General features: G+C 32.0%; 1 long non-coding RNA gene across 1 annotated transcript in view; it reads right to left on the bottom strand.

The window, feature by feature from the left end:
- Positions 1-203: 203 nt before the first annotated feature.
- The window catches only part of LOC122237976, a 93742-nt gene continuing 67151 nt past the window's right edge, over positions 204-26794 (bottom strand). Inside the window, exons 2-3 of the long non-coding RNA XR_006216825.1 lie at positions 976-1047; positions 204-600 (exon numbers count right to left, since the gene is read on the bottom strand). This is a non-coding gene — a long non-coding RNA (uncharacterized LOC122237976). The remainder of the gene's footprint in view (positions 601-975; positions 1048-26794) is intronic.

A 26794-nucleotide genomic window follows, 5' to 3' on the forward strand; every position in this document is an offset into this window, starting at 1 on the left:
CACGTAAGATGACTAGCACATAATTTTTCACCACTCTTTGGTGATACATTAAACTGAGCTTTCAAAATGAAGTCATCACAAATGACTGCCAAAGAAAATAATTTTACAACTAGAAATCACCAAGTATTTCATATTTCACTTCCTATTGTTGGAACTGTAGCACAGAGAGAGTGTAATGATATAAATAATGTGAAAGCTGTTGATGGGCTTGGGACTAGAATCGAGCAAAGTATACATATTCAGTCAATGTTCTTCTACCCTTTTATCCAATTACCTCCTTTTGTTTCTTTTTATTTTCTTGCTTTATTTTCATTCTTTCCTTGTGTGGTAAAGGAAAGATTTATGTTAGCCAAAATATACACAGTCAAAAAGATGCATATTACTTCAGGAACATACAAAATACAAACATGCATACTACCAAATGCATGCCCTCCTAGGTTTGCAAGATGACTTAATGGAAATTTACATTTTATATTTACCACAGCTCAAAGTCAATTATTCTGTTGTTCTAAGGGATTTACAATATTGAGCACCACCACTATCTCTCTTTCTTTCCTTTCTTCCTTCCCTTCTCCTTCTGTTTCATGCTCTTCTTCCTTGCTGTTCGAAGAAAAAAATAATGAGCCAATGCCACATCCCTGTAAGGGCCATTTCTCATCTCACTAAAAGCAAGGTGTATTTCAAGCAATCAGTATGTATATAGACATATTCTATTAGGATAGTAATTAGTGGCAATGGACTTCAGTTTTATTAAAAGACTTCCTAATTAGCAATAAAGAACACAACTTCACTGGCATTTTAATGATGGCATCAATACATGGCAATGTCAACTCACCTTGTTAAGGAAAAAAAGAATGGCTGATTATAATGTAAGTAAGTCACCTCACATGTTTAGAATGCATATTTATCCTATAATATGTTTGTTCTGACAGAAAAATTTCACAAATGCCATTTTTCTTTCTACTAATCAATTACCTTGGAGCCAGTGAACTGTAGGACAAAAGAAATCTTGGAAAATAGGTACAGGCATGTTCTTTTCAGTCTTTTCTGAAATCAAAGATAATTGAAAATGAATATATTGAGTATCACATGTTAATTTTATCTTGGTATATCATAAAGGACTGTGGTATACAGTAGGCGTTGGCTTTGGAAAACCTTAGCAACTAATTCTAGTCCCCTTCCTTATTATACAATGGGCATTATAATTGTTAGTAACAATTTGAACACTAATTTCAGTGTTCTATTTCAGAAACTAAATAAAATGAATGCAAAACTGCTTACAGGTTTGTCATCAAAAACATTTCTCTTGCCCTTTCCTCTCTATTTTTTACTCGGTAGTGGATATTTTCAAAGCATATAAAAGCTACTAAAATACTTGAAATCGTTTTGAATGCAATACATCATTGAAAGACAATCTACAAAAATTCATGTCTATGCATGTTTACGAGGTAGAAAAAAAAGTTTAAAGACACAAAGGAAGTATGTAACACCAGGGAGTATATCTCAGCAATCTCTACTTCTGTGTCAATTACTAATTTATTATCTCACCTCCAGATTTACTCTACAGTGTATGCTTTGATAACAGATTTCTTTTAAGCATTTCTCCATTAAAATAAGCACTGTGCTAAGCTTCTCAATGTTGTAGAGACATTGCAGGAAGAAGGGGTTTTCATGCAGTTTCCTGGTGCTGTGAGCTATCTGAATGTGAGAACAGACCATCATGCCTGCCCCAGTTATGTGTGCAAAACATGATCCCTGGATGACCTTGCAACCTTGGCTTGGTGACAAATTTCTCTGTGACCCTCTCAACACAAAAATCAGTGCCTCAAAATCTTCCTGACTGCATAGCCTTCCTGATTCCCTTCTGTAAACATATGTGTAGCCAGGAGAGCCCCCATATTGAACCACACTTACTACCTCTGCAAGCCCAGGTATGTTCTGCCTGTTCCCCATAGGTTGTTACGTAGCCAACTGCCTCTTCAACTTCCTGCACCCAACATCTTGCACAGGACAAGTCAAGAGTTCCTGCTTGCTTCCTGACTGCACATGGAGGGGTTGCTTCTTGCTTATTCACTTACTGTGGACCAGCTCTTGCTTGGACAAATCAGTAAATTTTGCCACTATCCAGTAGATTGAACTATGTTTTTTTCATTGAGGTCTGAACCCCAGCCTTGGGAGGAAACCCCTTCAAGTTTGTTCTCCTTTGAGTACTTTCCCTCAGCCATAGGGTACCATAAAGGCTTTCATTATACCTTATGGCCACTCTTCTATCATAGTTTAATGATTTTTACCAATAATTTTTTTTGTCTAATCCACTATATACTTTCTATATCATGAATGGCCCCAGAATGATAAATCTATACTATTTTTTTATTCTACTACCCAAGCTTACAAAAAACCACAAATTAAACCTTTGCTTTAAGTCACAAATCAACAGTCACCTTCTTTGTTAAATCTACACTGGTCAACTTTGAGCTCTTTTCTACTAACAGATATTTTTGTGTTTAGTCACATACTCTCCTATTTAGTTGTTAAAACACCGTAGCCTATTAGACACATAGTGGATATAAAGTAAGTGATTGAGTCCAGGAACCAGGTTCACAAAAATAAATATTATAATATTTATTATAATATTTGCTATTAAAATGACATGGTGACATGTCATTTTAGCAAATTTGAAAGCATTCATGTTACTTTCAAGACATAAAAGAAGAGATGGAAAAGAGAATAAATATTTAATTATACATGTGCAAATAGGGAAACTGAAGTTCAGAGAGAAAAACTAACATATAGAGCCAACAATGCTGTAATGGTGAGTGGAGATTTTACCTCAATAGGTCTAACTGTAAAGTTCATGTTACCTATGGAGTGAACTATGTGTGCTCAGCTTATCGGCTTTAAATTGTTGAGAAGAGAAGAGGAACAATTCAGGAAAAGAAGAGAGAAGGCAATAGAGACGCAACATAATTAAAGAGGTTTGGGGAAAGATGGATTAAAAGGTTTTCAGGACCTATTGAAATTTAGCTTGTGCATTGTATATTCTGAAGGAAACAGAGTTGTTTCATCCTAGAACTCATCTGTCTTCGGCCTTACTGGATACAAGCTTCTCCACTTTTGTAAGGAAAAGTTGGAAAGATATTCATATTATTTTAATTTTTTATTGAGCTTGAATCATAGCCTCAAATAGAAAGAAAATTTGTATGTATTTTATAGTAAAACTAGTTACATTAACAAATGTGATAAGAAATTAATATAGTATGTCAGAAAACTAGTCTCAAAATTTGCAACAAACTGTCTGTTTTAAAATTTTATATTTGAAGATTCTGATAAAAATATATCATTGAAGAACTAAATAATGTATTGATGCTCATTAGAAAGTTAAGAAAGAAAACTGAATTTATTTGCAATGAAAATATTCATAATGCTGGTGTAAAATAGAAATAATTTACCCTCTACTGTAATAAACTAGTCAATAAGAGATAAGATACTTACCAATGTTATATTAGAGACAATGTTAAAATATAAAAGGATACAAAAAACATTCAATATCATATTAGCCTTAGAATATAGTCTTTGCTGGGAGCCAAGTATATTTATCACAGTGGGGAGAATTTGAGATTAAGGTGTATCATAATTGTAACAGATTGAAAGCAGGAAAGGAACATTATACAATTTTTTTTAAAAAGCTTACCAAATTCAACTTGTTATAATATCCAGACCCTTACATTACCATTAATTTGGTCATCTTTTTTAGCCATTACAATCAACAATAATATGTATAGTACAATCTGGACAATGTGAATTGGAGAGGGTGTCCAATTTTAACCAAGAACAGAAAAGCATCTACTGTGATTTCCAGGTCTGTTCACAAAGCTGGGCTACCTACTGTTCACAATTTGAAATCATTTGCTGCATGCTGTACTCAGACTAGAAGGATACCAGGGTGTTACAGCCTGTGTAGTTCAATGAACGAAGAAATCAACAAATATATTAAACAGGGATAGGTCTTAAAGCAGTCTCTGAAGACAGGACTGTGTTTCTTTTAAATATGTATCTTATTTTAATTTTTAAAAATAATATATGTTGCATTTTATCAAATATATATAGTAATTTTCTTTGGAAAATATTTGCATATTAATCATGAATAAAATATGTAACAACAATGAATGTCACCTATAGCAACATCTATGCAAAATACTACTATAAAGCAAGCAGCAGGAATTCTCTAAATGGAAAAAGATAAATCACATTAAATAAATTATAAACAGGGAAAAATGTATGCCAAAATTTTCCTTGAGGCTCATAACCTCAGTACCTAAATATAATTATTTTAAATACTAAAGTTGCTTTTCCTGATATCTCTGATGGATTGTTCCTGACAACTTTTCTACTTCCTAATATAATTTTTGTAAATACCAAAACTCAAAATACACCAAGGTAGGATTGTGCTGCTGAAATTCACTGTCAGGAATGTGGAATGCCCAAAATCACATTGAGGGGAACAGGTCACTTTTACCTAGCTTTTTAGTTTATATTTAATAAATTTTCAATTTGGCAAATATGTTGGTCATTGGGAATTGCTTTCAAAATGTATTATCACATTCTCATTTTCTTAGACTTTGTCAAATATACAGCTGAGAAAACATTTGTAATATTTTTGTATTTCAAATTTAGTTTATTTAGGAATCTCTCTTGCATCAGTAATAGTCCTTGGGTTATAGTAGGAATTCTGAGTAGTAGACAATGGAAAAGGGGAAAGGTGATTAAATAATTGACAATTACAATATATATATATATATGTATATATATATATATATATATACATATATATATATACACATATATAATATATATTCAAAATTACTGTATGTGTGTATATATATATATCTTAGTAACATGGTAGGATAAAAGCTAAGCATCACAAACAAGAAAGCACAAAACAAATTCTATCTTTATGGATCTGATAGCTTAAAGACCATGAGCCCTTGTTTTAGAATAACCATGAACCCTTATTAAGCATTTGATACTAATTTTTCCTTTGACTGCTTTTATAATTGTGATATAATTCTCTAACCCTTCATTGCTGCAGTTCCATTATCTGTAATATAGAGATTAATATGAGTAACTCTAATCATAGATTTCTTGTGAATATGAGTTTAAATATGCAAACTCATAGGTGTGAATATTAGTTAGTATGTGTCCAAATTCATGTTGTGATGGTAGTAAGATGTTAGGTCCTTTAGTACATGATTAGGTTGTGAAGACAGAACTCTCATGGATAGGATTAGTGCCCTTAATAATAAAAAAGACCCCAAAGAGCTCATTTGTACCTTGTGGTATATGAAGTTATAGCTTGATGGAGCCATCTGTGAATAATGGACTCACCAGACACAGAACCTGCAAGTGCCTTTATCTTGGATTTCCCAGCCTCCAGAATTGTGAGAAATAAATTTATGATGTTTATAAGCCACCCAGTCTATGGCATTTTGTGATAGCAGCCTGAAGGGACTAAGACAGTTAATATATGTTAATATGTATTGATTAATATATGTTAAAGAGCTTAAGGGGTGTATTTGACTTACCATATGCATTCAGTAAAAATTATAAAGTCTTTCTTGTTAAGTGCTTATAATTTAATCTACAAATAGAGTATTATCTACATCCAAATTAATTTATTCTATTAATGTAAACCAGTGACAATGCAGGATTAATTTAGAACTTCTTTCCTCCTGGTGCAGTCTGAGACCTAGACTGTGGCACATGGAACTGTTCTCACCAACCTGCAAGCTCTCTGAACCCTGCTCTTTTTGGGTTTTTATGGGGCTTCATCGTATAGGTGTGATTAATTGCATCATTGTTCATTGATGATTGATTCAAAGTCCATGAAAAGTTCCAACACTTCATTCTAGGTCCCATTGCAAACAGCCCTATCCTTAGATGCAGTCCAAAAGCCACCTTAACATAACAAAAGACACCTTTGCTGCCCGCAGCACTTAGGAAATTCCCAGGGTTTTAGGGGTTCTGCCAGAAACTGGGATAAAGACTAAATATATTTTTCTTATTATAAGTCACAATAAATTACAGAGATACAATCTGAAATAAAGGTGGCAGATCATGTAGGTTTAGACTTTAAAATAGTCTTCTAAATGTAGAAAAAACATAAAGCCAAACATGGAGAGTTCCAACACATGAAGGAAATTATCAAACACATTTAGGTTTTGTAAGAAGCACATCATAAAGAGGACAGAGGTAAATAGAGAACTGAGTTAGTATACCATAAAAATCAAAATGAAAAATAAAAATCTTACACAAGAGTGACAATAGTGAAGATGGAAAAAAATGAACACATTGGACATTTATTCTGAAGTAAAGTCTAAAAGCTCTTTGAAGGATGGGGCACCTGGGTGGCTCAGTCAGTTGGGTGTCCAATTTTTGTTTTTGGCTCAGGTCATGATCTCATAGTTCCTAAGTTGAAGCCCCACATCAGGCTCTGTGCTGACAGCGCAGAGCCTGCTGGAGAGTCTCTCTCTCTCTCTCTCTCTCTCTCTCTCTCTCTCTGTCCCTCCCCTGCTCGCTCTCTCTATCTCTTGAAATAAATAAATAAATGAATAAATAAATAAATAAATAAATACATAAATAAATACATAAAATTTTAAAAATAAAAAAATAAGAGCTCTTTGAAGGATTAACTGTGAAGTGGGAAGGAATGAGTGGAATCAAAATGGCTTCTACGTTTTCAGAATGAGCAACTAAGTGGAGAGCAGTTTAGTTGCTATTTGGAAACATTTGGGAAAGATGAACGTGCAGGAATAGCTCGTGGAGATTGAGGCCATACAAGAAATCCATTTGGGCATATTAAGTTCAAGATGCCAACTGGACAAACAAATGGAAATGTGACAGGTAGTTTTATGTGTGGTTCTGTGGTTCAAGAGAGAAGTGGGAGTTAGAACTTAAATGTGTAAGTTAGTACTATAGAGTTGGCTTTTTTTTTTTTTATTTTATGGTTAGAGCATTGCATGACATCCTCCAGGGAGAGTATGTGGATACAACAGTTAGGTTAAGATAAAAGCTAGGGGAAAAAGTTTGGTAAGATAACATGCAAATAATGATAGATGAAAATTATTTACATTATGATTATATTCCATATAACATTTACCAGACAATGTTCTAGGCTCTTTATAAATGTTAGCTCATTCAAATCTCATAACAATCTTTTAGGCATTTGACAATAAGACAAATGGACATAGAAAGATTCAGTAGAGTCCTACAGATACCCATGTGGTAAGTGCCAATCATTTGATTTGAAACACACCTAAAAAAACAATGAATAATATTTTCTTAAGTTACTTGAAAAAAATTTATAAGTATGCGATTTGAGTTAAATTAAAGCAACAAAAAAAATTAAAAGGCATGCAGTGTATAGTTTGCGACTAAATACAATTACATATCAAGCAAAAACATAATGTGCAACATCTATAATAGTTTAAAAGTTATGAAATGAATCAAAATCCATAACCAAAAAAATTCCCAATCCTATTAAAATATTTCCTTTTATAATTTAACCTTTCATTAAATTCATAAAATTTGTGAAATCCCTTTCATAATTTCAATAATTAAAATATAATTGATATGTTTTAGAAATAACAATAATGTATGATTTATTCAGCTTCCTGACACTTCACTGATTAAATGGCTAATTCTACTGATCTTATTGACTATCAAATTATATTTCTTCCTTTACCAGTCTATGTATACACTATCTGAAATTTAAGGCTGGGTGAAAGAAGCATGGCAAAGAGAAGTATAGTTCTTCAAAACATTGTATTTAGATGGCTGCAGTTCTCAGCCAATGAGTTTGCTAGTTGGATCATTTCAGCTGAACCTCCCTAAATATTTCAAATACATCATGACAGAATATCTATTAAGTATCACAAAAGATTCTATACAAATAGCAAACTAGAAATTCTAATCAACAGTATTTACTTTTTGTTCAAGTTGAGCATTCTATACAATTTGTACTCCTAGAGGTCAGATTTTTTCTTCTCCTAAAATGTGTTTAATAAGCCTTTTAAAATTATTTTGGAGGGGTGGATAATAGCAATCAAGGGAACATACAAAAGGGATTTTTATCTCCCTATTAGATGATTAAGGTCAAGTTAAAATTATTCTAGGTAGTTTTACTCTAAATTTATAAATATAACTTGCTGTTCTTGTCAGTAACTCTATTTTCCTTAAGTTTTATTTTTCCCTAATGTAAACTACCTTTGGTACTGCTCAGTGACACATTTTTCTTTGCAATGAGCACAATACTTTCTAGCTGAAAAGATATAGTATGTGGCATTCTTCAATTTAATTAAATGAAATACAATTTATATATCAACCACAACATTGAGATAGAGCAAAAAAGCTCAACTAATTTTAATTTCTAGAGAAAACACAAAGCAAAGAAGTGATTCCATTCTTACCAACCACCACATGACTACCATAAATAGACAATCTAACAGCCATGTCAAAATTTATTCAGAGACACATTATGAAAATATGAGGAAAGAGCACAGATCGGACTTCCTCTTAAAAAGCTATCAGAGAATAGGTCAAAAACCACATAAAAATAAAATCAAGGATATAAAATAGGAACTCTACCAACAATGTGATACAATGTAGCCTTTTTGATATCTAGCAAAGACCACACTCAATCATAGGGTGTTTGTATGATCCTGTAGACATATTTTATATTTCATAATGAAACACTATCAGAATCTTCAGAGTGGGCAAAGCTCTGGTAATAAATTTGTCACAACGTGATAAATCTAAGCAGAGTGAATCAAGATATAAATATAAAACTTTGAAGTTTTCATCCACTCTGGCTCTTAGGGAGACTTGACTGTCCTGGCAATGTCAATGTAATGAACTGTAGTGAAAGGCTTAGTGAGTTTTCCTTAGGAAAAAAAAATGTAGGAAAAGCAAGGTCATTCTCTTGCCATAAAAACTGTGAGTGCTAAACTTGGAAATAAAGCATTTACACATAGTATACAATAAAATGAAGCATTTAACTTTCACTCTTGACTGTTTTTAGTTTAAAAAAAATTTGTTTAAGTATAAACAGCTGCATCATCAACCTGTGCAAAACTGTCTAAAAGTTGTTCCTGAAGTGAATTAGGTTCAAACTGAAGATTAGGAACGGAGTTGCAGGATTCCCAATTTTATTTGTTTTGTCTCAAGTAAAGTCTTGCACACTTATTTCTGTGTGTAATTAAAGTGACATTCCCTAAGTGCTAAGACATGCCACATAAGTTCAACAAGAGGTATGAAAATGGAATAATTGAACACTTTTTGAGTAATTCAATTAAAATTTAAGAAAACTTGAAAATATAACATTAAAATGGAAATAAAAAATTATTAACCTAAGCTACTAATTACTATTCATACTTGTATATTTTGTAGAATTATACAATGTGTGTAAACATGATAGTATTGCTTCAAAAAAGTATTTATTAAATTAATTGATAAAATGAGTATATGAATCAGTATTATACAAAAAGGAAATAAATTAAGCATCCTTTTTTCCCTATTCCTTTATATGTTCTACCAGCAACTGGGCAAGTGTCTCTCATGGTTAATTTAAAAACAATTCCTGTTATGTGCACAAAGTGGAACCAAATACCTCAAGATCATTCTGGGCATGGATTTGGAGCATTAGGGTTTCTAGGCCTGAAATGTTATTAAAATATTCAGTTTTACAAATGTGTTATTGCCTTTGCCTGAAATATCATTAACCAGCACCTAATAAGGACTTTGTTTTATTTTGCAAGGATAGTCCCCTAACTACATACAATAAAAGTGTGAAACCCTAAGTGTATCATTTGATAAATCCCCATAGTAGCTCTCACTACTGTGTTGAGAATAAAATACAGAGACACAAGAAAAAAAGGGGAAAAAACCGTTAAGACATAAAGATGATGTCTGCTTTATTTCTAATATATTTTGAAGATAAAAATCAAAGGATTTCTGATGGAGTCAGTGGAGTATGAAAGAAAGGTGAGAAAAAGAAAAAGTGGAGCTGAAGCAGCTACTATTCATAAAATTATGAATGTATTTTGTATCAGATTTCTGGGAGAAGATTGGGAGTTCAATTTTGACATCTGAGGATAAACATCAAATGGTAAGTTGCATTTAGGAGTATAAACTTTGGGACACATGACTGGACTACATATACAAATTTGAGAGTCATTGATAAATATAAAGATTATAAAATCATGACACTGGATGAAATCAAGAGAATGGTAAAAGTAGAGAAAATAGACAAAAGCCTAAAGCTGGTATCTTGGGACCCTGCAACATTAAGAGGTCTGAGAAAAAAATAACCAACAACTAAGAGTCATAAAAGAACCCACTAAGGAAATAGTTGTGCTATGGAAGCCACGTGAAGAAAATGTAGAAGGAGGGGGGTAATCAGCTGTATCAACTGCTGCTGACAAATCAAGGAAGAAAAGACCTGAGGATTAGTCACTAGATTCAGGAACAGGGACGTCAAAGTCTGTGTGAGTAAGTTAAGAAAGAATGAATGAACAGGAACAATAGAGGGCAAATTAGACAACTTCTTTAAAGAAGTTTCTTGACAAAAGTGTTAAAGATATATATTAGTAGCCAGCATAGTAAGTGAAATTAAGAGATTTATATTTTAGTTATATGGGAGAAAAAGAGTATGCTTATATGCTGATGGGAGTAATTCACAAAGGAGAGAGAAAGGGGGAACCTGAATGGAGAGATGGGGCTGCCCGGTGGGCACAAGAAGTATCCCCAACCTCTTTCTTCATTCTGAACTCTCGATGGCCACTAGCTCGACCCACCTTCCCCAAGAGGAAAACATCTATGATTTAGTCATTAAAATTTAGGCCCCTGCACACAACCTGAGAAGTGAAACACAAAAAATGCATCTGGCTCCAGAAGGCAGCCGAGCAGGTGGAGAAAAATCAGCACATTTCCTCTTTTTTCTCAAATAAAGGATTTTATTAGAAACCTTAATCCATATCACAGAAAATGAAAGAATGATACAGTGTCGTGTGGACCAACACTTGAGAAATTCACTTGCTAACTATGAAAAGAGACAATTATTTTGGATTATTAAATATTCATATTTAATACTAGATAAACATTATTAAAAAGGAGTAATAAATATTCCTTCCCTTAGGTAGGAACACCATTATCTTTATGTGTCTCATGAAAAATGGTATCTATTTTCTTTGATATATCCCAATATATTTTAAGGGGTCCAAATACATATTTATAATTATGACTGTGTATTCATGTTTTTGATCACACCAGTTCTTACTGGGCATTCATACTAAGATTTCCTTTTTTAAATTTTTTAAATGTTTACTTATTTTTGAGAGAGGGGGAGGAGAGAGAGAGAGAGAGAGAGTGAGAGAGAGAGAGAGAGAGAGAGTGCACAAGCAGAGGAGGGGCAGAGAGAGAGCGAGCCACAGAATCCAAAGCAGGCTCCAGACTTCCAGTTGTCGGTACAGAGCCCAATGCAGGGCTCAAATTCACAAATTGCAAAATCATGACCTGAGCTGAAGTTGGCCACTTAACTGATAGAGCCAGCCAGGCACCCCGATACTAAGATTTCTTTTAAATGAATTCCTATTGGTATTTTGAAGTACAACATTATTTGTTGTATGTTGTCTTTATATCTGAAAGAAGAATGAAAGGACTGTATAGACTAAAGCCCATTTGTTCTATTTATTATATAACTTGACCTTACGTATATTTTGTGCGGCTCTCTTTTTTTTTGATTCAGGGCAACATAAATTCTCAAAATTACTTAAAATCCTTTGTCCTTGGTAATGTTTCTAAATAATTTAGATACAGAATCAAGGAACAATTGTTTTCTTATTCTATAAAATACTTACAAAAATGCAAATCAAACATATATATGCATCTAATGCAAAGATCCAATAATCTTTTAAAACAATAATATTTTAGTATCATTTAACAAATGGAAAGATATGCATTCCTGGGGGCCTTTATTTTTAGTGATTTTACAATATATAATATCTAGGTTGATTCATACTTTCAGATATATATGAAGAGTTCTAATTTGAATAATTATTTCTGATGTTACTATAGTAAAAAAATAAATAGTAAGAGTGGAGATTACAATTTTCTCTAATTTTGTTAAATAAGCAATGTATAAACACAAAACAAATTTTTTAAAACCAATTTTTTCTAGAGAAGAATGTTACCATATGAAGACAATAACAGAAATTATTGTCAGTATTAGTAGCATCCATGTATATTATGATCTGACAGTTTGATATTGCATTAAAACCTCAATAAGTTAAAGTACTTTAACTTCTGAATTTTAAAAAAAGTTAATATGGTCCTATAAGAAAATTATCTTTTTCTTTATTAATGATAGCAACATGTTTTAAAATTTACTGTGAATAAGTCTGTTAAGTGCCTTGTATGCATCACTTTATTTTTCTAACACAATTAAATAAACCCACTACCCTAAATATATAAATCTATGTAGACAGATGTAAATCTATCTATAATTCATATATCTATATTCATGCCTGTCTTACAACTGAAGAAATGAAGAAACAGAAAATGTAAACTGATACTGTATACAGAACAGTAAATGGCACAGACCAACTCACAGTGACTCCATAGAGTTTTTACAGTATTTTATTCACTTGTATAGAGATATGATTATTTGGAATATGCAAGTAAAAGTTAATAAATAATCACCTCATCGTTCATGGGTTTAAGCTCCACATCAGGCTCTATGCTGCAGTGCAGAGCCTGCTTGGAATTCTCTCTGTCTCCCTCTCTTTCTTGGCTCCTTCCCTGCTTGTGCTCACATGCACTCATCTCTCTCTCTCTCTCTCTCTCTCTCTCTCTCTCCACTCTCTCAAAATAAATAAGTAAACTTTTAAAAAAGCAAATAAGTAAATAAATAACCATAGCTAATGAGTTGAATATATAACATTACAGATATAAATATATATAATATGTACAAATACCACAAATACATAGATGTAGTCCACCCACTGTCTTATCTTTTAAGAGCTCACAATATACCAGGAGTTAGAAAGGTCACCAAAGAAGAAAATGAAATAACTTGTCTAAAGAGTGTTATATATAATTGAAAAAAAAATAGTTATGCATATGAGATAATCTATAACATAGAGTAAGTGCTTCAGAAATGCTAAGAAGAAGAGCACTGAAGTAGGTTAGGTAGTTTTTAAGGAGTCCACAGAACCTGAAATGGGAATTGAGGCAAATTTATATAAGCTGTACTAGGAATAGAGTACCTCCACAGAAATTTGAATAGAAGTATCCCAATTCTGTAGCATTTGCATTTAATAATAACTGTGGAATTTCCAGAAGAAAGAAAACACCTTCTTAAAAGATCACTTGGTTTGATTGTATCATGACTTCTCCAGATCAATAGTGTATTAGTTCTAGGGCACAGATGTCCATAGGATAGTAATGTAAGCTATTACTCCTTTGTTAACAGCATTTCAGACATTTCTAACTCAATCAAAATCTTGATGGCTTTTTCAGTATCAAGGCTAAAATATTTATGAAAGGATTTTAATCTGCTTTCAGGGTGTCTGTAGTCATAATCTGTCACAATACAGATTTCTATAATCCTCACTTTAGAGTATTACAGTATGTTTGTTGTAGTAATCCTTTTTAAGAATTACCCTGCCAAATCACCTAGTTGTAAATTTCAGAATCTAACAGTTTAGAGATGTGTGTTACTTGGAGTTTATTCTCCTTGTTCTCTATAATCTCTGGAATCTAGTATGCTAGAGTTAGTAATCTTCATTTAGTTTCCCTTGCTTCAAGGTTGAATTTGTCTATTCAATTTTACCTTTTGTAGCTATCACTCAGGGCATTCCTAATAAGGTAATAAATATAAACCCCAAGAAAACAAAATTGGATTCAATTCTCAAAAGGATATTCAACTCTGAATTATTACAGTACTCACCCACATTCTATCTTTCTTAAATATGTATAAATGACATGTTACTTGTTATCAAGTTACTGTGTTTCTTGATATATTTTTATTATAGAAGATTTATGAATATTACACATGTATTAGTACATGTACACATCAGTGATTTTTTTTAGAGTTTATGTTTAATTTTTCTATACTTGAGCTACTCACGACATAGAGATGCTATGGCTTCTTTGTAATAATTATAGAAAATGCCAATTTTCCAGAAGGCAAGAATAAAGACATTATAGATTGACTGGACTATATACCATGTAATTGGGAGGATTGCACTTGATAAACAAACATTTTTGACATTATTTTCAGATGCTGTATTTTAGAACTATTCTATGAAATTCATTTGTAAGTCATAATTTATTTCTATAATGTTCTAGTTCAACTAATAAATACTATTATCTATCTTATATCAATCAGCCACTTAAAATGGATTATTTCGATTCCTAAAAGCCACTCAGCAAGGCAGGTATTAATTCTGTCAAATTTTAGGTATTCTTTTATAAATCACATTTCTGCCTAATTTTTAGAGCTATTTTCAGTTTCTACTAAAAACAATGACTAATATAGAATGCTAATCTTTGTTTGCTAATAATAAAAAATATACAAACCTTGACTTTTTGCATGGGATTGAGTTTAATGTGTCAGCATATTATTCTCATTATTTTATGACACATATAAACCCAGGTAATATATTATATATCATTTTAAGTGTACGATACAAAAAAAAAACAAAAGAAAAACAGGCATGCTTTATGAATATGTGTGTTTATGTGTATTTATGCAAATAGACATAGGTGTGAATAAGTATTGCTTCGATTGTTATTTACTTTGTAATATCTGGGACCTAACTGAATTAAGAAAATATATTTTTAATATACGTGGGTGTAAAATTAAGAAATCTAGATAGTTTTAATTAGCTGCAGCTCTATCATTTGATGAATCATTTGTCTTCTATCAGGGTTTTAATTACATTGTTTTTACATTACCTTATGATAGGTTAGTATTGTCTCAGGGTAGGAGGTGATATTTAATTGCTTATTGCCCTTATACTGTGAGGAAAAAATCATTGAAACAATGTGAGGAAAATGGGTAGAAGAGCAAGAAGGGGAAAAAAAAAGTAAGTTCCATTGGGTTAGAAAGAAATAGAGCAAAGTAATAGTAAATACACATTAAGTCTGTATTTTGCTATCCAAGAAACCTTGTTGGAACAGACCATAATAATTTCCATAACTTGAACAATTTATTCATGTATTTGCAGCTGCATTTTAGCTAAAGGAATCTATCATATTTAGCATTGTTTTTAAAAAGAATTTGGAAATTTATGCAATAAATAATTATATCATATTTAGCTGAAATATAGGTTTACAAAAATGGCTGTTGATTTCACCCTTAAAATTTATATATTTAAAAAAATTTTTTTAATGCTTATTTATTTTTGAGAGAGACAGAGATAGAATGCGAGTGGGGGAGGGGCAGAGAGAGAGGGAGACACAGAATCCGAAGCAGGCTCCAGGCTCTGAGCTGTCAGCACAGAGCCCGACGCCGGGCTCGAACTCACCAGCTGTGAGATCATGACCTGAGCCGAAGTCGGACACTCAACCGACTGAGCCACCCAGGCGCCGCATACAATTTATATTTTTTAATTACCCTCTCTTTTTCAAAGAAAAAAAGGGTTCAGAAATATGAACTGAAAACTTTATATTCACCTGAGAGTTTAAAAATGTTAATATCATAGCACAGCGTTATTATCTTGTAACTAATAAAATTAGATATACAATAACTGGAATTTTTTTAGACAGTGTAGTATTGCACCAATATCTCTATGTATTAGAAATCTGTTCACTGAGCTGCTCAGCAATAGTTGGAATCTTTCTTAAAGCTTCACTTTCTCTCACACTCCTCTCCCCATCCCTATTTAAATACTGTCATCTCTGTCTTCAGAATATATCTCCAAACTAAACACATCTCTCACTATTTCTATCTTTCTTTATGTCCCTAGTCCAAATCAACATTTTTTTCTTTCCAGGAGAAATACAATTACCTCCTAACTAGCCTCCCACATCATATTCTTGTCTCTCACTATGTACTTTAACCTAGTGAGTACTATTTTGTTCATAAACAACATGGAACACACATGTAAATTGTGAAACAAAACAATGAAAAGAAACACACCTCCTCTGAACGCTCAAGAACAAATTTGTGCTAATAGCAATGCATGTCTTTCTGTGCTCCCATTTTAAATCAAATTACCTTCTCTCCTTGGAACAACTTTTACTCTAAAATTTGTTTTTCAATGTGAACTTTTTATATAGTTTTATCAAATGTATATATATATATGTGTGTGTGTTTGTGTGTGTATATATATATATATATATATATGTATGTATGTATATATATTATTGAGTTTTAATATTCATTTTTATTAACTTTATCCTCAAAGTGCACATGGGGTTTCAGGATCAGAGACATCTTATTATCTTATAGTAAACAAGGACTGATAGATCCCTCTGTGACCAAGTCCTTACCACTGGAACAATAAGATGAAAGCCAGATGTAGAAAATATGAAATGAAAATCCATAAGTGAGGTGTGGGGGAAAAAAAAGATAATCTCTGTTATGTACACAGAAGAAAAAGGAGGGAGAAAAATCTTTGCTTCTTGAAGAAGGCACAGAAAGGTTTCTAGGTTCTCACTGTGGCCTTTTGAAACCAAATACACCTATTCAAGGGTGATAAGCCTTGGTATCACTAGCGTTTACAAACTAAAGATGTCTCCCAAGTACAATCATCACTTTCTGCTGAAATGTAAAAAGCATGCTTCCGGAGTTAGACAAATTTCTCTGAAGTTCTCGCACTATCCAGTTATAAATTAACTCCTCCAAGGCTTGCTCTCAGCCAAGGATCCCAAGTATGCAGCAAAATATATTCAGAGAATGCCACCTCTGCAGGAATACAAAAATATTTTTCCTTCAACCCACACATCCTAAAATAATAGCTTCAGGTTTTTTCCATATTTCTATTCATTTTTGAAGAAAAATACACTCAAGGGGTTCAGATATTCAAACATACAAAAAGCTACACAGTAAAAAGATCCTTGCTTTGTTCCTCCTTTCTTAGATTCCACCTCAATACTCCACAAATAAATACTTGTTTCATTTCTTATGTTTCATTCCAGAATTTCTCAAATGGAATGTTCTGATTACTGCCTCTACATAAAAAATTACCCCAACTATGTGGCTTGAAACAGTCATTTATTTTGTTAAGTCTCATAGTGGTTGTAATTCAATTCTGGCAAGGCAGAGCAGGGATGGTCTGTCCATGCTCCATGATATCTGTGGCTTCCACCAGGACAGCTCCAAGGCCGGGGTAATTCCAAAGCTGGCTTCTGGAATCACTGAAGACTCATTCACTCACAAAGTTTATCCATAAGCTAAAATGACTGAAAGGTCAATAAGAGCCCTTAAACATGGCCCCTCTGTGTAGCTTGAATTTCATAGTATATTCAGGGTTATTGAAGTTTTGAGAGAGCATCTCAGGGCTGGTTCCAACACAAATGTTCCAGTGAACAAAGTAAAAGCAGCATTGCTTTTATTGGCCCAGCCTCCACAGTTACACACAGAGTATAATACAAAGTGAAGATTCCCAGCCACTTTTTCCATAATTCTTAAGAATTTTAAGACATTGATGATTACAGCATTAAACTAAGTATGAGATTCTTATGAATGTGGAGTTCTATGTGATCTACAGGTTGCATGTCCACAAAACTGACTCTTAATTACATAGCACCACCTCTGACACATTCTGTTGTTTACAAGTGAGTCACAAACTTACCAAGTTTCAAAGGTAGATCACATGTATGTCATCTTTTGATGAAATGATTGTTGAAAAATTTGAGGACATTTACAAAAATCATTACAGAATTTAAGCAAGTATAAATATCTGTACTGATTGTTCCCATTTTTCCATAAAATGTGACATTATATATAAAATTACAATACCTTGATCATTTCACTTAATAATATATATTGGATATTTCATATAATCTTACTTCAAGTTTCCCCATTCTACTATATAGCTGGATAACATTACATTAAATAAGCAATACTACAATTTTACGAATCCCTCATATGATGACCATTTAGGTTCTTCCAAATCTTTTATTAAAACAAATGCATGTTGTTAGAGTTAAGGCTAATAAGTTTATCCGCACTTATACCAATGTGAAAGATCTCCAAAAGTGAGAAGCTAGGTCCAAAGGTAAATGCTTTTGTGAATTTGTTCAATTGAATACAATGATTATATATATAATAAATATTTTGACATAATAATACTGTTCTTTACAGTGTTGTTTCACTGTAACCCACTACCATTAACATATGGAAGCAATTATTTTCCCGTCTTGTTTTCTTAAGTCTTTCCCTTCCATATTTACTGTCTAACTTGTTATTTTTCACCAGTCTAACAGGAAAACAATATTTTACTCTGGTTTTGATTCACATTTCTCTTATTATGACTGATTTTGAGCATCTTTCATGTTTCATAGCCATTTATATTTTCTTTTATTTTAACTATTTGTTGATATCCAATATTTATTTATTTGTATTATTTGCTCTTTCTTATGGATTTAACTGATCTTCTCTGGTAGTAAAAACAAACAAACCAACAAAGAAACAGAAAAAGCCTCCCTATAAGATGAGTCAGTCTGGCATTACTTGTATCTATATTTCTTAAACACCAAAATTATTATTTATAGGAGACTAAATAAATATGTTATAGTGAATTTTTCTGTACAACTAAAAGCAGGAAGTAGTTAATCTATGAGCAAGGCTTTTACACTTTCTTCTAAAATACATTCCAACATGTTAAAAAAGCAAAGTGCAGAACACACTGCATTGTACACCATCATTTCATTTTTAAAAATATTTTTATGTGTTTTAAATAAACTTTTGAGAGTATATATATGAGTAGTAATAGCTGATATTATACAGGAAGAGGGTATTAGATAAAGGAGGGAGGGAAGAAATAGTAGGATGATTTACTACAATTTGCTAATACTTTTAATTTTTTAAAGCTGAAGGTGTTAAATATGTAAGAATAAATACACTTATAAAAATTATTCAGAGTTAACAATGGTACAGATTGATCTTAATTTTGTATACTTTGACATTCTGAGATTATTTCGTTTAGTTATTTCTGTTTGAATGCTAGGAAAAAATACTGGAAAAATAGCTTCATCTTTTAAGAAACTTCACCATTTGTTATTATATCACATGAGACTTTATATAAATAGCTTTATAAAGGAAAAGGAAATTTATCTGAAACAGAAACAACAAAAAAATTGGGGTAACAGAGGCTTCTGTTGATTTTTTAACTCAACTTTGTTCTGATTTCATAATTATGAATTATCGTATGGTGAAAATAATCATTAAACATGTTTTTCATTTCACTCTTTATGACCTTTCTTAATAGAATAAGATTCTTTATGAGTTAATTCAGTTCTTCATATTTTTACAAACTTTTTAAATAAAAACTGAGACATAAAGCTGAAAATATAGAGCAATAACATAAAATTCAGAAGTCCAGAGAGACAAACTCTCAACTTTTGTGATTTTTATATGACCAAACGAATCATCTTATTCTTACATTCTTCTCTTTCAAATCTATTAAAACATTAGAAAGTCTCATTTTCCTGAAATAAAAACCACCATGTATGTGCCATTTTCTCATAAATTACTGATTCTGTTAATCTCAATAATTATTTAAGTCCATGACCTTTAACTATCAGTTCTGACAAAGGAGGATTATAATATATGGCACTGAGATATTTGGCATGTAATGAAAATGGTCCTATTTAATTAAAATGTAACTTATTGTTAGAAAGAAAGGTCATACTAAGAAAATGTCATTTCAGAAGTATATTAGCAAGCACCCTCCAGTGTTTGTTACATGTAAAATATACAGTTCGTACTTGACATTTAGAGAGGAAATTGGAACTATTCATGATATATACTTGAACATTTTGTGTTCTCATGTTGCATTTTTTCATCTCATTCAGATTATTTTTTTAATTAGTTAAATGTTAGGTTTTTGTCCTGGGTACCCAAGTGCTTTACTGATAAAGAAATGTATTCAAAAATTTAAAAGACTAAATGTGATTTTGGGAATGTATGAAGAATATTTTTTTATGTAACTTATTGTCAAATTGGTGTATGAAGAATTATTTGAACACAGGGTTTATGCTTTACATTTACCCAATTAAGATATTATAATTGTATAAGACATATCTTTTATTAAGGTAGTATAAGATACATACTTTGCAAAGTAATCTCTTGAAAGCATAAAAATGTGATTCTTTATATACTGTCAGCATTCTTATTAAAAGATTAACCTATTGTGAGATATAGTGTGTTTTATGATGATACTTACTAGTGAAGTTGTTTGAAATTCAGTTTTAGCCAATTTGTCCCTAAGAAATCAATAAATAAGATGCTTTGGAGTATTAGAGTGTGTAGAGAAATATATCAATGATAGTGCAATTTAATAATCTTGATATAGGTAAGAAATAAAAATAATCTCCCCTTAAAATTACTCATCTTTACAAAAAAAGTAGTTCTATCTCTTTATTCACATCATCATGTGATTCAGTAAATACTGAAGCATGCAAAATTGAACTAAATTGGCATCTAGGCTCATTACAGATAATGCAACCTTAACTTAGTTCTTCAGTTTTTTCTGCACGTTACATTGGAAAGGAATAAAAAGTGCAAATATTCTTTTTAAAAATGCCAATCTTTTATTCTTCTAAATTATGGCCATCATTAGGAAGAATTATAAATTTACTATTTCATATTGTATATTTTGTTCCTTCAAAGAATGAATTTTACTCTATTCAGTAACAAAGGAGCCTCTATCTTTGAGGAGTGGTTCCACAAGAATAATTATGTAAAAATGATACATTAAAAAAATCCAGATTTATGAATACAGAGATCATTGATTATGTTGATAAGAGAATTGTCAAAGGAACGGTAAGGTGAGAGCTCAATTAATATGAGTATAGAATAAGATGAAAGGCAATACTTACAGCTATTTATTGTAAATGAGAGATAATTCAAAATGAAACAAAATTAAGAAGCTAATTTTTAAGGTGGCAGATGGTAACAACACCTCATTTATTGTGGTGAGCACTGGGTAATGTATAGAATTGTTGAATCACTATGTTGTACACCTGAAAGTAATACCACACTGTAAGTTAACTGACTTGAATTTAAACAAAAGCTTAAAAAAAGAAATATAGATAAGTACACACACAAATAAAATTGAAGAAAATATTCTGGTAAAAAAAAAAAAAAGCCATGACAAGAACTACCACTGACAATGAATATATTTTTAAAAAGTGAACTAAATCAAAACCATTGTCATAAATAACTTGTACTAATACTTGATGCAAAACATAAAGTAATGCCAAAATCAATTCTTTATAAAGAAAATAAAAAAAAATTATCTGTTTCTGAAACCTCAAATCACATTTACAAACTGAGAGGTAGATCAGAAATGGGTAGCAAAATTTCATACAATTAAGCAGTATTTTAGCAGTTTTGAAATTTGTAACTTTAAAAGAGTGAATAGTAGATCTAAATTACATGTTTAAACCTGAATGTGAGCATGTGTACACACACACACACACACACGCACACACACAATGGACTTATATAAATCATATATGAATATAAAGGAAGCAAAATAATTAATAGAGAAGAATGACAGAAACAAAGCATAAAGTATGAGAGAAGTAAAAAGAGATATAATCATTTTCACAATTATATTTTGATTATCATCCAAAGAAAACAATTCACACTTTATACCAAAAAAGCATCATCTGACCCTACGTAATTTACAAAGTATGCAAGAAGGAATAAAAAACAGAAGGTTTATAATTTTTTTTCAATTAGAAAAATCAGGCAAAACAGAAGGTTTACAAATTTTTTTTTAATTAGAAAGAATTCAGGCAAGGTAAAAAGTAAACATTTGATATTAACACCAGACATAACAGAACTTTAGAAAGTTTTAAAGAATAAATAAGTCGTTATTTTATTTTTAAAATCAAACAAATTGCAATGAAGACCTAGTGTTCACGAAATTTTGTGCACTGGCATATATAGAAAAGAAATATAGACATTTAAAATTGTTAATTGTTTAAATTAAATATCCCTGTTTTATTGAGGAGAAGCTATGGAAACAATAGTAACATATATTTTATAATATATTTCAGGACTAGGCAAATATGATCCTCAGGCCAAATCTGGCTCTCTACCCGTTTATGTATTGCCCACAGTTATAGTTTTCTTTGTCTTTTTTTTTTGTTTTGTTTACAGTTTAAATGGTTGAAAAAATAAAATAGTAATTTTTTTGTTACATGAAAATTATATGAAATTCTGATCCATTTGTCTATAATAAAGCTTTATTGTAATACAACCACATTCGCTCATTTACATATTGTTTATCTGTGGTTGTCTTCTTGCTAAATGACAGAGGTGAGTAGTTGTGATAGAAACCATATGGTCAGCATAGCCTAAACTATTTGTTTCCCAACACTTTACAGAACAGGTTCTCTGACCCTATTTTATATCTCTATGTATAACATTCATTAAAAATAGGTGTATGGAATACCCTCCCATAATAATATGTTTGTCTAAAATATAATCCTTATACCATACTTATGTCATACTTCTTTACAGAAAATGCAAACACAATAAAAAAATATTTCCTAAGTGTCAATTAAAACAAAATCTCTAATTCATGAAGGGAGATAGGCTTTGATATGCTGCTAGGAATGAGGAATAGGATCCCTCTTCACAAGCAGAGTCCTCCACTGCTTCTTCCTCAGGTAATCACTTGTACCTTAGTAATTTACAATTTTAACATGTATTCACCACTGTGGTTTTCTACTCCCTGTCTGGTCAATAAAGATGTTTGTTTGTTTTTTTGTTTGAAATTAAGATAAAATTAACATACAAAAAAAAGCATGGATTCTCAGTATAAAATTTGGTGATTTTTGAAAAACATATACACCTGTGTAACCAACACCCCAATCAAGATAGAGAGATTATCCCCATCAGTCAATCCTCAACCCTTGTAGACAACTGTTCTATTCAAAGCTATACATTTTTTAACCTCTTCTTAATTTTATATTAATGGGATCATCCTTTATGCATTATTCAGTATTTAGATTATTTTGTCAACACAGTACTTTTGAGATGCAATCATGTTGTGTGTCTATCAATAGTCCATTTCTTCATTTTAGCTGAGTAGTATTCCATTGTATTGACATACAGCAACTGATTATCCCTTTTCTTGTTAATGAACATTTGGCTTATTTTCAGTTTCTTGCTATTATGAATAAAATATCATACAAATCACTTTTCCCAACAGAAGAGAGAATTCAGAACTAGACCCACACATATGTTGGCAATTGATTTCTGACAGAATGGAAAAGGCAAATATATGAGGAAATAAAAGCCTTTTAACAAATAATGGTGCTCCAGCATCTGGATAATAACTTACAGGGAAAATGGTCTTTAATATTCCATGTCACAACATGAACAAAAACTACTCCAATATTGAATTATAAACTCATACAGAAAACTGAAATTATAAAGCTTCTAGAAGAAAACATAGAAGAAAATCTGGGCAGAGGTAAAGATTTCTTAGGGGAGACACTAAAAAGCACTAACCACAAAGGAAAAAAAACTCACAAACTTGGCTTTGTGAAAATTAAAACGTCTATTGAGCAGAAGACACTGAGAAGGAAAACAAAAAAGCAAAGAGACACTTCTATATGTTACAAATAATTCTATCTTGTGCAGATAACTTCTTTGACAAAAAAAAAAATGGGTCCCCAAAAACTTAATTCATGGGCATAAACAGAAATTGTTAATTTTTCCTGCTTCTATCAGATTTTTACTCACTACACCAATTATAGCATTTTTGCTTCTTTTTTTTTTAAGTTTATTTATTTACTTTGACAGAGAAAGAGAGAAAGAGAGATTGAGAATGAGCTCAGGAGAGACAGAGAAAGAGAGAGAATCCCAAGCAGGCTCCACACTGCCAGCATGGAGCCGAATGCAGGGCTCAAACTCATGAATCACGAGATCATGACCTGAGCCATAATCTAGAGTTGGACACTTAACTGACTGAGCCACTCAGGCTCTCACATTGTTGTTTCTTTTTAACTGAAGGATCAATACAAGAACACTCCAAATTGACAGTGAGATAAACTTTCCATGTACATGTCTTTGTTGAGAAAATCATTTTAAGTTGTTTTACCCACTGGGACAAGTACTGAATGTAGATAAGAAAGGATTTGGATTTCAGAAGCATCTATTTTGAGAATGCAGTGATATAATCCTTACTTTGCTTAGGCAGAGACCATGCCAAGCCCTTGGAGAGCTTGCTAGGTAATCCCCACAGTTGTAGCAAAGTGTAGAGTGTGATTCCAGGACTAACTGTTTTAGTATCAGAACCAGGAGAGTGCTTATGACTTGGAGACGATCAAGGACATCCCCAAATCACAGTAAAGCCAGTGTTAGAATTCAAATTTACTGAATATATCAATCCAGCAGTGTTATTCTATGCAAAATTCTGTTTATTCTCTTATGCTCAAATAAATTACAGAAGTATTAGAAAACTACATTGGAATATTATTTACATCCCTATGAATAAATAACTTGCTTTTAATGAGACAGGGAGGATTAGTGAAAACATATTGGCAATTTTGATAGACATAACTCATATATACATATATTCACTCTCATATAAACAGCTCTGAGAGGTGGCTTTTAATAGCATTATTCAGAATGCCAGAATAAATTTCTCCTCATCCATCATTATTTCCTTGTACAATAGGCCATAACCTTGAGTGTGTGAATAAGATTAAAAAAAAAAGATGCAAAGGATATTGCCATTGCAGGAAAGCTTACTGCACGTTCCTTATTTAAAAAAAGAAAAAGAAATAAAGTGCTCAAACATTTCCAGAGTATTAGCAAGGTGACTAAGGTTTAATTTTTTTTGTTCTTTACTGCATGTCAAATATATTCTAATGGGGACATAAGGAGAGACCATAATCAACTATTTCAACCCAGGGTAAAAGCATAATAGTGCAAAAATTACAATTTTTTCCATTTACTATTTTTTTCCTTGATATATTCTTTGCTTATTAAGCAAGGTTATTTCCTTAGGCCAGGATTAGGAATAAATTCAATTCATCAATTCATATAATGTATACAGAGAGGCCAAATACATATTCTTAACATAGTGCAAATATGAAGGCATGGGCCCTGTAAATAAAGAGGTAGTTTGAATTGTTAGACCTTTTATCTTTTTGTTAGAAAATACATGAACTTGATATTGAATTAAATAAATAAACTATTACTAGTTTCATAATTATAATAGAAAATAATTCAGTGGAGCCTGGCTCAGTCGGTTAAGCATTGAACTCCAGCTCAGGTCATGATCTCGCGGTCCGTAAGTTGAGCCCTACTTTGGGCTCTGTGCTGACAGCTCCGAGCCTGGAGCCTGCTTCAGATTCTGTGTCTCCCAGTCTCTGTCCTTCCCCTCCTCATACTCTCTCTCTCTCTCTCAAAGATAAATAAGCATTTAAAAAAAAAGAAAAGAAGTAATAGACTAGGAGTACAGGTAACTCTTTTATAAATTCCATAAAACATCTAAAAGAACAGTATTTAAGTCAATTATCCATAATATAAATCACCAAACTTCAAAGGATATAGCACAGATTAAGTCAGCCCTTCTCAATGGGGTTCTGTGAGAAATTTAAGCCCTTAAAACCCAAAGGTACCCATTAAATTCAGTTAGTTAACTTATCTCCTAGACATTTAGACATCTAGAACAATACTAGCTATGTATCATCCTTTGCAGAATTTAGAAAAAAGTCATTGATATCATACATTTTTTAAAAATTTTCAATTAGAAGATGAATCAAGCTTGAAGGCTCTAATGTACAGTATGGTGAGTATAATTAGCAATACTGTATTGTATACTTGAAAGTTCCTGAGAGTAAATCTTTAATGTTCTTACCATGCATACACACAGAAAGGTAATTAAGTGAGGTGATGGATATGTTAACACTATTATTGCAGAAATTATTTCACAATATATATGTATATCAAATCATCATGTTGCACATCTTAAATTTATACAATGTTATATGTTAATTATATCTCAATAAATCTGGAAAAAATAAAACATTTCCTCATAGATCTAAAAAATAGAGTAGATGGGGGCAATACAGGGTATGTAAAGGTTTATTTTACTCTTCTTTTATAGTCAAAGCCGATATCAGGACACTTCCCAATTCTGGGCATCTTTAAGAGGCTCCAAGGTGAGACTCTTAGATCGCAAAGACGTTGATCGTAGACAATGATGGTGATGCTTGGGAGGTGTCCTGCAAAATTCCAGGTACTTAGGTATGGTCCTGATTAAGTAGAAGAGAGCAATTGCCAGCCTTTGGAATCTCTCTCGCACAAAATCAATGATCTCTGACCCCACTGAACAGTGACCTCAAGTGTAGCTGTTTGCAGAATCTTCCTTTTTGCTAGGGGACTTCTGCGGGTGGAAGAGTGAATGATACTTCTCTGTAGGAATACCATCTGTAACCACTGGTTCCAGGCCCATGAAGAGTGCTCTGGGTGGTTGCTTCTCAGCTCTTGTGTCACAAAATATGGTATCAAAAGATGCAGTCATATTGTCTTTTTAAC

The sequence above is a fragment of the Panthera tigris genome, chromosome B1 (assembly GCF_018350195.1).
Source record: "Panthera tigris isolate Pti1 chromosome B1, P.tigris_Pti1_mat1.1, whole genome shotgun sequence".
Lineage (NCBI taxonomy): Eukaryota > Metazoa > Chordata > Mammalia > Carnivora > Felidae > Panthera > Panthera tigris.